Consider the following 9,685-nt stretch of genomic DNA (forward strand, 5'->3'; position numbering starts at 1 on the left):
TCCTGACTGCGCCACCTGTTGATTAATAGTGGCCATGCCGGATGCCAGGGATGGGTCAAATCCCTTAGGGTCATTACGGTTTAATGGTAACGGTGATCTAATGCTATGATAACCTATGCCAGCCTGGTTGCTCTGATACCATCTCCTGTGGCACCCCGATCCGCATGGAGCAGGGAGGCTTCGCACGTCAGCCCAGGATTATGCCAGACGCACGATAGGTCCATGATACAGCATTCTAGGTACAATAACATTCATCAACTACATGTGTATAAGATTACATCATTGATGAATACAATTATCTAGCATAGCCCTAAGGCTATTAAATGGTAGCGGAAGTCTATTTAAATGGCGGCGGAAGTCTTGGTTTGGCAGCATCTCACTTAGGCTAGGCTCCACAACTCACGGGACTGGCAAGATTACAGCCTAGCACGACGGAACAAGCGAACAAGTTGGGTACGACCTACAGAACTGGCATGACACGCCAGGTCGGTACATTGAGTGTACTTGCAAGACAACCAAATACATAACATCCAAAGAAACAGATGACAAAGCAAGAACCAAGCATATGCAACAGTCTACTTTAACACAACTTCTAAGCATGGCAATGATATTAACTAGAATCATAAATCAAACTAAGCATCAACATCATAGCATCTACTAGCATGGCATATCAAATTTACTCCTACCATATCAATAGCAAAGCATAACATATCAAAATATGGATGGCATCATGAAACTATGCTTAAAATAAACTACCAGTTACCTCCCGTGAAGGCATGACGTATTAACCTTATGCAACACCACTTACTCTGCCACGGCTCCTCGGAGCACACGCATGACTTACCGAGACCTCGTCTCGGGGTCATATCAACACCTCATCGTGACTTCTCACGATTATCTCATAGTCCAAGTCATCACATGATTTAGCACATTTTAATTATCACACAAGTTATTAGCAGGTTTATCCTCCATTTCAACCAAGATCCGATAGTGTGACCTACTACGAACTTTTGCCCATGACCAGGACGCGGCTATCAATAGATTGAATACACTCTCTGCAAAGGTAGCACACTTTACCCACACCACAGAACCTTGGCCTCGCACTCCCATACGTGCGGACCACGGTGTTCCGACAAAACCGAGCTACTGCCATGACACTCTCCCGGCCACTCCGACCAACACCCCTTGGGGTTCGGTCCTGGGTGGCCCCATGTCTACCAAAGACACCAACGGCCACCGTCGTGGCAAAACAGTCCCAAACAGGACAAGGTACCATAAAAACAAAAACGAGCACACAAGGTTATGTCCGCCTACCTGATCAGGGTAGCGCGTTCCCATAACCTTCCCTCACGGGAGGCACCGGTGAGAGGCATGACAATAGACCCTGCCAGGACCTTCCCATAAGGTAAATGTGGTTGCACAGGAGAAAGCTCGACTTGGGTGGCACTATGATATCCCAGTGATGACGGGGGAGGTTTGTTATTAAGTAATATTATTAACTTCTCCATCATCAATCATCATGCGAGCATTATTAACAAGAATGCAATAACTAACATGCAACATACCGATGCAGTAACAAAACATCAAGCATTTCAAAAGAACAGTGATAGCATGCGAAACATGGCAATACCAAGTACTAGCAAACTTATTAGTGCAATAGAATTATCATAACATCGATACTACTAACATGAAACTAAACTGGGCAGAGGCATGATATTATTAGTAGCAACAGCAAACTAGCATGTCAACCTATTTCATGAACGCATAAGCATGCAAGACAGATAACAAAACATATAGCACGACTAAAATAATAGGAGACGGAACAGACAAGAAACTACTGCAACTAAACACACACACGAGGTGCAAGCAAAGTCAACATGCAAGTTCGGGGCTCAAGATAATTGGTTGGCTTGCCTGGGGTCGACAAATACTCCGGAAAAAGTGCGGAACGATCGCAGAAAGATTTGCCAGAAACAGTTCTCTCTCGGAGGGGGCCTGTTTACGTGCAAGGGCAAAGTGGTCATTTTCATTGTGTGAAAACATAATAAAAATGATACCAACAGAAAGAGTTCGACGAGATGAAGACGTGAGCGTTGGTTTCACCTCAATCGGAGTTACGGTTGCGGAGTTATAAAGTGATGAAAATCAGGGACTTTTTTGCAAAAAGAATATCCACAGACGGGTCCCTGAGTGGATAAGACAGAGGCGCAAAATTAGAAATACGCTTTATGATTAAGAAAACGCATTCTGCGCTGAAACAGAGGGTAATACGCTTTCAATAAAAGAAAACATACTTTGAGCTGAAGCAGAGAGAAAATACGCTTTCGTTGGATGAAAGTGTGCACGCGCAGAAGCCGTGTCCACTTATCCACGTCAGCAGGGCGCTGGGCCACTAGCGCGTGGGGCCCAGGCGCAGGGGAAGCGGGTAAGGCGCTCGTCTTCTTCCTCCCTCTGTTCTTCGCGTGGAACAGAGGAGGACCAGGCGAGGCAGAGGCGAGCTTCAGGCGAGGGGGCCGGCCGACTCCGGTCGTCTCCGGCCGTGGCGCGGCCACCGGCGAGCTAGGAGTGGCCCGCCGCATCCATTCAGAGGAAGGGCGGCTTCTGGGGAGGCGCGGGGAGGAGATCGCCACCGGAAAGGAGAGCGACCGCGGCGGCACTGGATCTTGGGGGCGGCGGCTTTAGGTACTCCGGTGACGAGGTGAGGGGCTGGGGAGGATCACCGTAGCATGGGAAAGATGTGGGTGCGGTCAGGGAGTGGAGGGGTGGCTCTGGTCGCTTCAATTTAGCAGGACCAAGGAGGCGTCCATGACGGCAATGGCGGGCGAGAAGAGGCTCGGAAGCTCAGGGGAGAGGCTTGGGAGGGGTTGAGGACCGCAATGAACCTCCAGGCGTGCTTAAATAGCCGCAGGGAGAGCTCTAGAGGGAGGGGTGAGGCGACACGCGGCGCGGCTGAGCGCCGGCGATACGCACATGCGGCCATGGGTCACGGGGAGCGGCGGGAAGGCGACGAGGGGGATGCGGACGAGTGCCAGGGGGTCACGGAGACGAGGGATGCTCGCGGACGAGAGGTAGAAGTGGACAAGAGGCGAGGAAACGACGGTGCACGGGCACGTACTGTGTTCGCCGATGGCGACGGCTCAACGAGGAAGCAAATGAAGGGGGAAACGGGTCAAGGCGCACGGCGAAGATGAGGCTGAGCTATGTGACATGATTGGACAAACCAGGACCGGCCGGAGCAAGGGTGCCGACGAGAAGAGTGGCTAGACCACCGATTTGGCCTGCATTGCCCCGTGCTCATCACGCGCACTGGTGCAAACGGCGCACTCCGAGCGGCCAAATCATGTCTGAGAAATGGACCTTGCTACCCTTAGTTCAAAGGCGGTAACAACTTGTTCTAGGGGCAAAGAAGGGATCTGTAGGCTGATCCAAAACATTGCTGCAACAAGGTGTTTGTGCTGCGGGGAGACAAGCACAGGAAGAGGAAAAGGCTGAGCTTTGGCATGGTGTGATCATACACTAAAATGATTACTTCTGGAAATTATTAGCTCATAAGGATGAATAAAAATGATAGTTGATGTACAATGCACCACAATGGACAGAATTAGAGATTAGGATGATGCACTCACATAGTTGATTGGATAGAGCTAGAATTATGCATGGCCCAATTATTTGATGATATGAATAGTACCAAAGAGTTTCATTCCATTTGGATGAACCAAAATAGAACTTGCTTAACAAAGCATCTCTCTGGACAGAATTTTGGAAAATTTGCACACGGAAAATTGGGTAATGGATTGAGCCAAAACTTGGTGGAGAGAGTTTATATAGATACTATAAGACTTAGGAATATTTTCATTCATAATGGAGAAAGATAAATTATACTTGCTTCACAAACTGAAAATTTGGACAGAATCAAAGAATTGCTCCTGTGCTCACATAGTTCAATGGAATGAACTGAATTTAGGTGGAGGCTAATTATTTGAGATACTTGAGAATATGGGAAAGTTTCATCCCATTTGGAAACCCTATGAAGTTACTTCCTTCACAAGCATGCCATCTGGTCAGAAACTTTGAAAAATTGCACAGGGAGCTAGGATTAATATATTGAGCTCATCTTTGGTATCCTCGGGTGATTTATCAAGGTTAATCACCCTGCCAAATTTCAGCTCAATTGGAATTAGGAATAAAGCACTTCCTTTGCAAACATTTCAGAGAGGCAGAAACTTGCATTGGACCATGTGCTGAAATTATGATCTTTGGAGCATGGTTTTGCATGGAAATGGTGAAGATCTAGCAATTACAAACTCCACAAATTCTTTGGGAATTTTCCTTGCTATAAAAATGGTAGCTCCTTTAGAAAATGGCAGAAATGCAATATTGGCTTAAAATAGGAAAAGGCAAGTTTCTTTATTTAATTATGGCCAATATCTTTGCCAGAGCTTGGATTTGGCATAAATATCAACTACACCAATTCTCATGAATTTAGGAGATGGCTAGCTATGCCTTTGGATTTTATTCCTCAGAAAGGCAAGAAAAGGAATAAATCATAATTCAAAAATATTGCATAAGACTTAGCAATATTTTTGCATATCCATGGATTAGAAGGATAGGAGGGTCTCTGGGAACAAATGGGATGATCAACAGATCAAGGAAAATGATTGCTCCTTTGTTATCACAACGGCCACATTCAAATTCCAAAAATTTGCAATTAGGGTTTGAGAGGATTTGAGATGATTCAAAAGAGGTCTTGCCCACTGACAAAGACATGAGCAAGGTTTTGAAAGGTTGGGAATGACAAGAATTCTCAGAGTCATCCAACAAACTCAGGAGAAAGATTTTGAAAATGAGTGCCAGGAAGGAATAACAACTCAAACATTGATAACCCAATTTTGGGGCTGTTACATGCATCTAGTGTATTAAGTTCACAAGAACGGAGTAACACATTAGGCAAGATGACATGATGTAGAGGGATAAACTCAAGCAATATGATATAAACTCCATTTTTTTATCCTCGATGGCAACAATACAATACGTGACTTGCTGCCTCTACTGTCACTGGGAAAGGACACCGCAATATTGAACCCAAAGCTAAGCACTTCTCCCATTGCAAGAAAGATCAATCTAGTAGGCCAAACCAAACTGACAATTCGAAGAAATTTGCAAAGATATCAAATCATGCATATAAGAATTCAGAGAAGAATCAAGTATTGTTCATAGATAATCTTGATCATAATCCCACAATTCATCGGATCTCGGCAAACACACCGCAAAAAGTATTACATCGAATAGATCTCCAAGAACATCAAGGTGAACTTTGTGTTGAGAACCAAAGTGAGAGAAGAAGCCATCTAGCTAATAACTATGGACCCGAAGGTGTGTGGTAAACTACTCACACATCATCAGAGAGGCTATGGTGTTTATGTAGAAGCCCTCCATGATCGAATCACCCTCCGGCAGATCGCTAAAAAAGGTCCCCAGATGGGATCTCATGGGTACAGAAGGTCGTGGCGGTGGAAAAGTGGTTTCGTGGCTCCCCGGGATGTTTTCAGGGTATAAGAGTATATATAGGAGAAAGAAGTAGGTCGGTGGAGCTACGAGGGTCCCACGAGGGTGGGGGGCGCGCCTACCCCCTGGGCACGCTGCCCTACCTCGTGGCCGCCTCGTTGCTTCCTTGACCTCCACTCCAAGTCTCCTGGATTGCGTTTGTTCCAAAACAGATCCTCGCGAAAGTTTCGTTCCGTTTGGATTATGTTTGATATCCCTTTTCTACGAAACACTGAAATAGTCAGAAAAAACAACAATTTGCACTGGGCCTTCGGTTAATAGGTTAGTCCCAAAAATAATATAAAAGTGCATATTAAAGCCCATTAAACATTCAAAACAGATAATATAATAGCATGGAACAATAAAAAATTATAGATACGTTGGAGACGTATCAATGACGTTGGTGATGATTTCCCCCTCCTGGAGGGATGTTTCCCCGGTAGAACAGCTCCGCCGGAGCCCTAGATTGGTTCCGCCTCAAGACGGCGGCACTTCGTCCCAAAAACTTCCTTCTTATTTTTTCCAGGGAGAAAGACTTCATACAGCAAAAGATGGGCACCGTAGGCCTGCTAGGGGGCCCACGAGGCAGGGGGCGCGCCCCCACCCTCATGGACAGGGTGTGGCCCCCTCTGGTGCTTTCTTCGCCCAATATTTTTTATATATTCCAAAACTGACTTTCGTGGAGTTTCAGGACTTTTGGAGTTGTGCAGAATAGGTATCTAATGTTTGCTCCTTTTCCAGCCCAGAATTCCAGCTGCCGACATTCTCCCTCTTCATGTAAACCTTGTAAAATAAGAGAGAAAAGGCATAAGTATTGTGACATAATGTGTAATAATAGCCCATAATGCAATAAATATGGATATAAAAGCATGATGCAAAATGGACGTATCAACTCCCCAAGCTTAGACCTCGCTTGTCCTTAAGCGGAAGCCGATAACGAAAAATATGTCCACATGTTTAGAGACAGAGGTGTCGATAAAATAAAATACGGACATGAGGGCATCACGATCATTCTTATGACAACAATATATATATATATATATATATATATATATATATATATATATTGTCATATGATTTCTTATGCTAAAGTAACAATCTATTCACAATGTCAAGTATGAATTAGAAAACTTCATTGAAGACTAACAAACTATGATCTCAGTCATTGAAACAATTGCAATTTATCATAACATCAGAAAGATTCAATATAAGAGCTTTTCAGCAAGTCCTCATACTCAACTACCATTTAGTCTTTCACAATTGCTAACACTCACGCAATACTTATGGGTATGGAGTTTTAATCGGACACAGAGAAAGATAGGGGCTTATATTGTTGCCTCCCAACCTTTTACCTCAAGGGTAATGTCAACAATAATAGTTTATCATAACTTACATCCAATTGAATATATATATATATATATATATATATATATATATATATATATATCAGGATCTTTCCAACACGATGTTCTTGCCAAAGGATAAAGTGTAAAAAGGAAAGGTGAAGATCACCATGACTCTTGTAGAAGACATGAGAAAAAAATAAAAGGCAGGCCCTTCGCAGAGGGAAGCAGAGGTTGTCATGTGCTTTTATGGTTGGATGCACAAAATCTTAATGAGAAAGAACGTCACTTTATATTGCCACTTGTGATAGGGACCTTTATTATGCAGTCCATCGCTTTTATTTCTTCCATATCACAATAGATCATACATATTTAGAGAAAAAATTTTATTGCATGCAACAATGACAACTTACTTGAAGGATCTTACTCAATCCATAGGCAGGTATGATGGATACTCATGGCAAAACTGGGTTTAAGGATATTCGGAAGAACAAGTGGTATCTCTACTTGGTGCAAGGAATTTGGCTAGCATGAGGGGAAAGGCAAGCTCAACATGTTGGATGATCCATGACAATATACTTTATTCCGAATATAAGAAAACATAACTCATTACGTTGTTTTCCTTGTCCAACAGCAACTTTTTAGCATGTCATATTTAATGAGTGCTCACAATCATAAAAGATGTCCAAGATAGTATATTTATATGTGAAAACCTCTCTTTCTCTATTACTTCCTATTAATTGCAATGATGACCAAAACTATGTTTGTCAACTCTCAACAACTTTTATTCATCATACTCTTTTATATGTAAAGTCATTACTCTCCATAAGATCAATATGATCTCTTTAATTCTTTTTGTTCTTTCTTTTATTCCGTCAAGATCATAGCAAGATAATCAATTCCTTGACTCAAAATTAATCTTTATTATATATAGATCGCGGACTCGATTACATAGAAGGATCATAAAGCATAACTCAAAACTATATCATATTAAAACTTTATTCTACTAGATCAAGATATTACCAAAAGGATCGAACTAAGGAAAAACGGTAAAGATAGAAGTGTGATGGTGATATGATACCCGGGCACTCCCCCGAGCTTGGCAGTTGCCAAGGGGAGTGCCCATACCTGATACTTAGTTCTCCTTTGGTGGTGATGATGGAGTTTTTGATGATGTAGGCTTGTCGTCCAACATCGAGCGTAGGAGGTGCTCCCACTTACGAATAATGCCCTTGAGTGTGGTGATATGCCCTTGCAACAGAATATTTCCACGAGTTAGATACTTGTTCTGCACCCGAACTATTTTAGTCATCTTGAAAGCTTCAATTTTAGTAGGGGTAAGAAGATTGTAATGAGGTTGAAGGATGTCTTCTTCTTTGGCTGCAGGAGCTTGATCCTTCGTGGCCTTCTTGATCCTATCATCCTTGTTGATCTCCCCGGGTTATTCTCTCTTCAGCTCTATCTTCATTAGCCAAGCATCGTCGCCCTCATTGTTGGAGGAGGGGGACGACATGATGCCTGGCCTTGACAACTCTGACAAAAAACAACTTGAAACAAAAACAGGAGATATTCGCATGGTACGAGGGTCATAACCTTTGGGAGATTATCTAATGAATTTTTACCGACGAAAAGAAGTATCGCGCAAGAATCGGAGTCCGGAGGGCACACGAGGTGCCCACGAGGCAAGGGGCGCGCCCTCCACCCTCATGGACGGCTCGTATCCTTCCCGGACTACTTCTTATTTTCCTATTTTCTTAAATAGTCCAAAACGGAAAAAATACTATTAGCACTGTTTTGGAGCCGGTTTACTTACTGTACCACATACCTATTCCTTTTCGGAGTCTGAAACATTCTGGAAAGTGTCCCTTATATACTCCTCTGGTGTTACCGTGTCAATAACATTAGTTTCAACATTTATGGGATTACTTGAGATATAATGTTTGATTCTTTGACCGTTCACCACCCTCGGATTTGTGCCTTCGAAGTTGTTGATTTTTATGGCACCAGAATGATAGACCTCCTCGATAACGTAAGGACCTTCCCATTTAGAGAGTTTTCCTGCAAAAAATCTTAAATGAGAGTTGTATAACATAACATAATCACCTACATTAAAGTCACATTTTTGTATCCTTTTATCATGCCATCTTTTAACTTTATATTTAAACAGTTTGGCATTCTCATAGGTCTGGGTTCTCCACTCATCAAGTGAGCTAATGTCAAATAATCTCTTCTCACCGGCATGTTTGAAATCATAATTGAGCTCTTTAATGGCCCAATATGCCTTATGTTCTAGTTCGAGAGGTAAGTGACATGCTTTCCCATAAACCATTTTATGCGGAGACATACCCATAGGATTTTTGTATGCAGTTCTATAGGCCCATACTGCATCATCAAGTTTCTTGGACCAATTATTTCTAGATCTATTAACAGTCTTTTGCAAAATTAATTTAAGCTCTATACTACTTAGTTCTACTTGACCACTAGACTGTGGGTGGTATGGAGATGCAATTCTATGATTAACATCATACTTAGCAAGCATTTTATGAAAAGCACCATTAATAAAATGTGAACCACCATCAGTCATTAAGTATCTAGGGACTCCAAACCTCGGAAAAATAATTTCTTTAAGCATCTTAATAGAGGTGTTATGATCAGCACTACTAGTTGGAATAGCTTCTACCCACTTAGTAATGTAATCAATAGCAACTAAAATATGTGTATACCCATTAGAGGAAGGAAACGGTCCATATAATAAAAGCCCCACACATCAAATGGTTCGATAACAAGTGAATAGTTCA

General features: G+C 42.7%; 1 long non-coding RNA gene across 1 annotated transcript; it reads right to left on the reverse strand.

The window, feature by feature from the left end:
• Window positions 1–1,430: 1,430 nt before the first annotated feature.
• On the reverse strand, window positions 1,431–3,029 carry LOC123152442 (uncharacterized). The gene is made up of 3 exons (XR_006476199.1): window positions 2,295–3,029; window positions 2,104–2,186; window positions 1,431–1,995 (listed from the first exon to the last, which is right to left on the reverse strand). It is a non-coding gene; the product is annotated as an uncharacterized lncRNA (long non-coding RNA).
• Between the last annotated feature and the right edge of the window lie 6,656 nt (window positions 3,030–9,685).

Source organism: Triticum aestivum, chromosome 7A, assembly GCF_018294505.1.
Source record: "Triticum aestivum cultivar Chinese Spring chromosome 7A, IWGSC CS RefSeq v2.1, whole genome shotgun sequence".
Lineage (NCBI taxonomy): Eukaryota > Viridiplantae > Streptophyta > Magnoliopsida > Poales > Poaceae > Triticum > Triticum aestivum.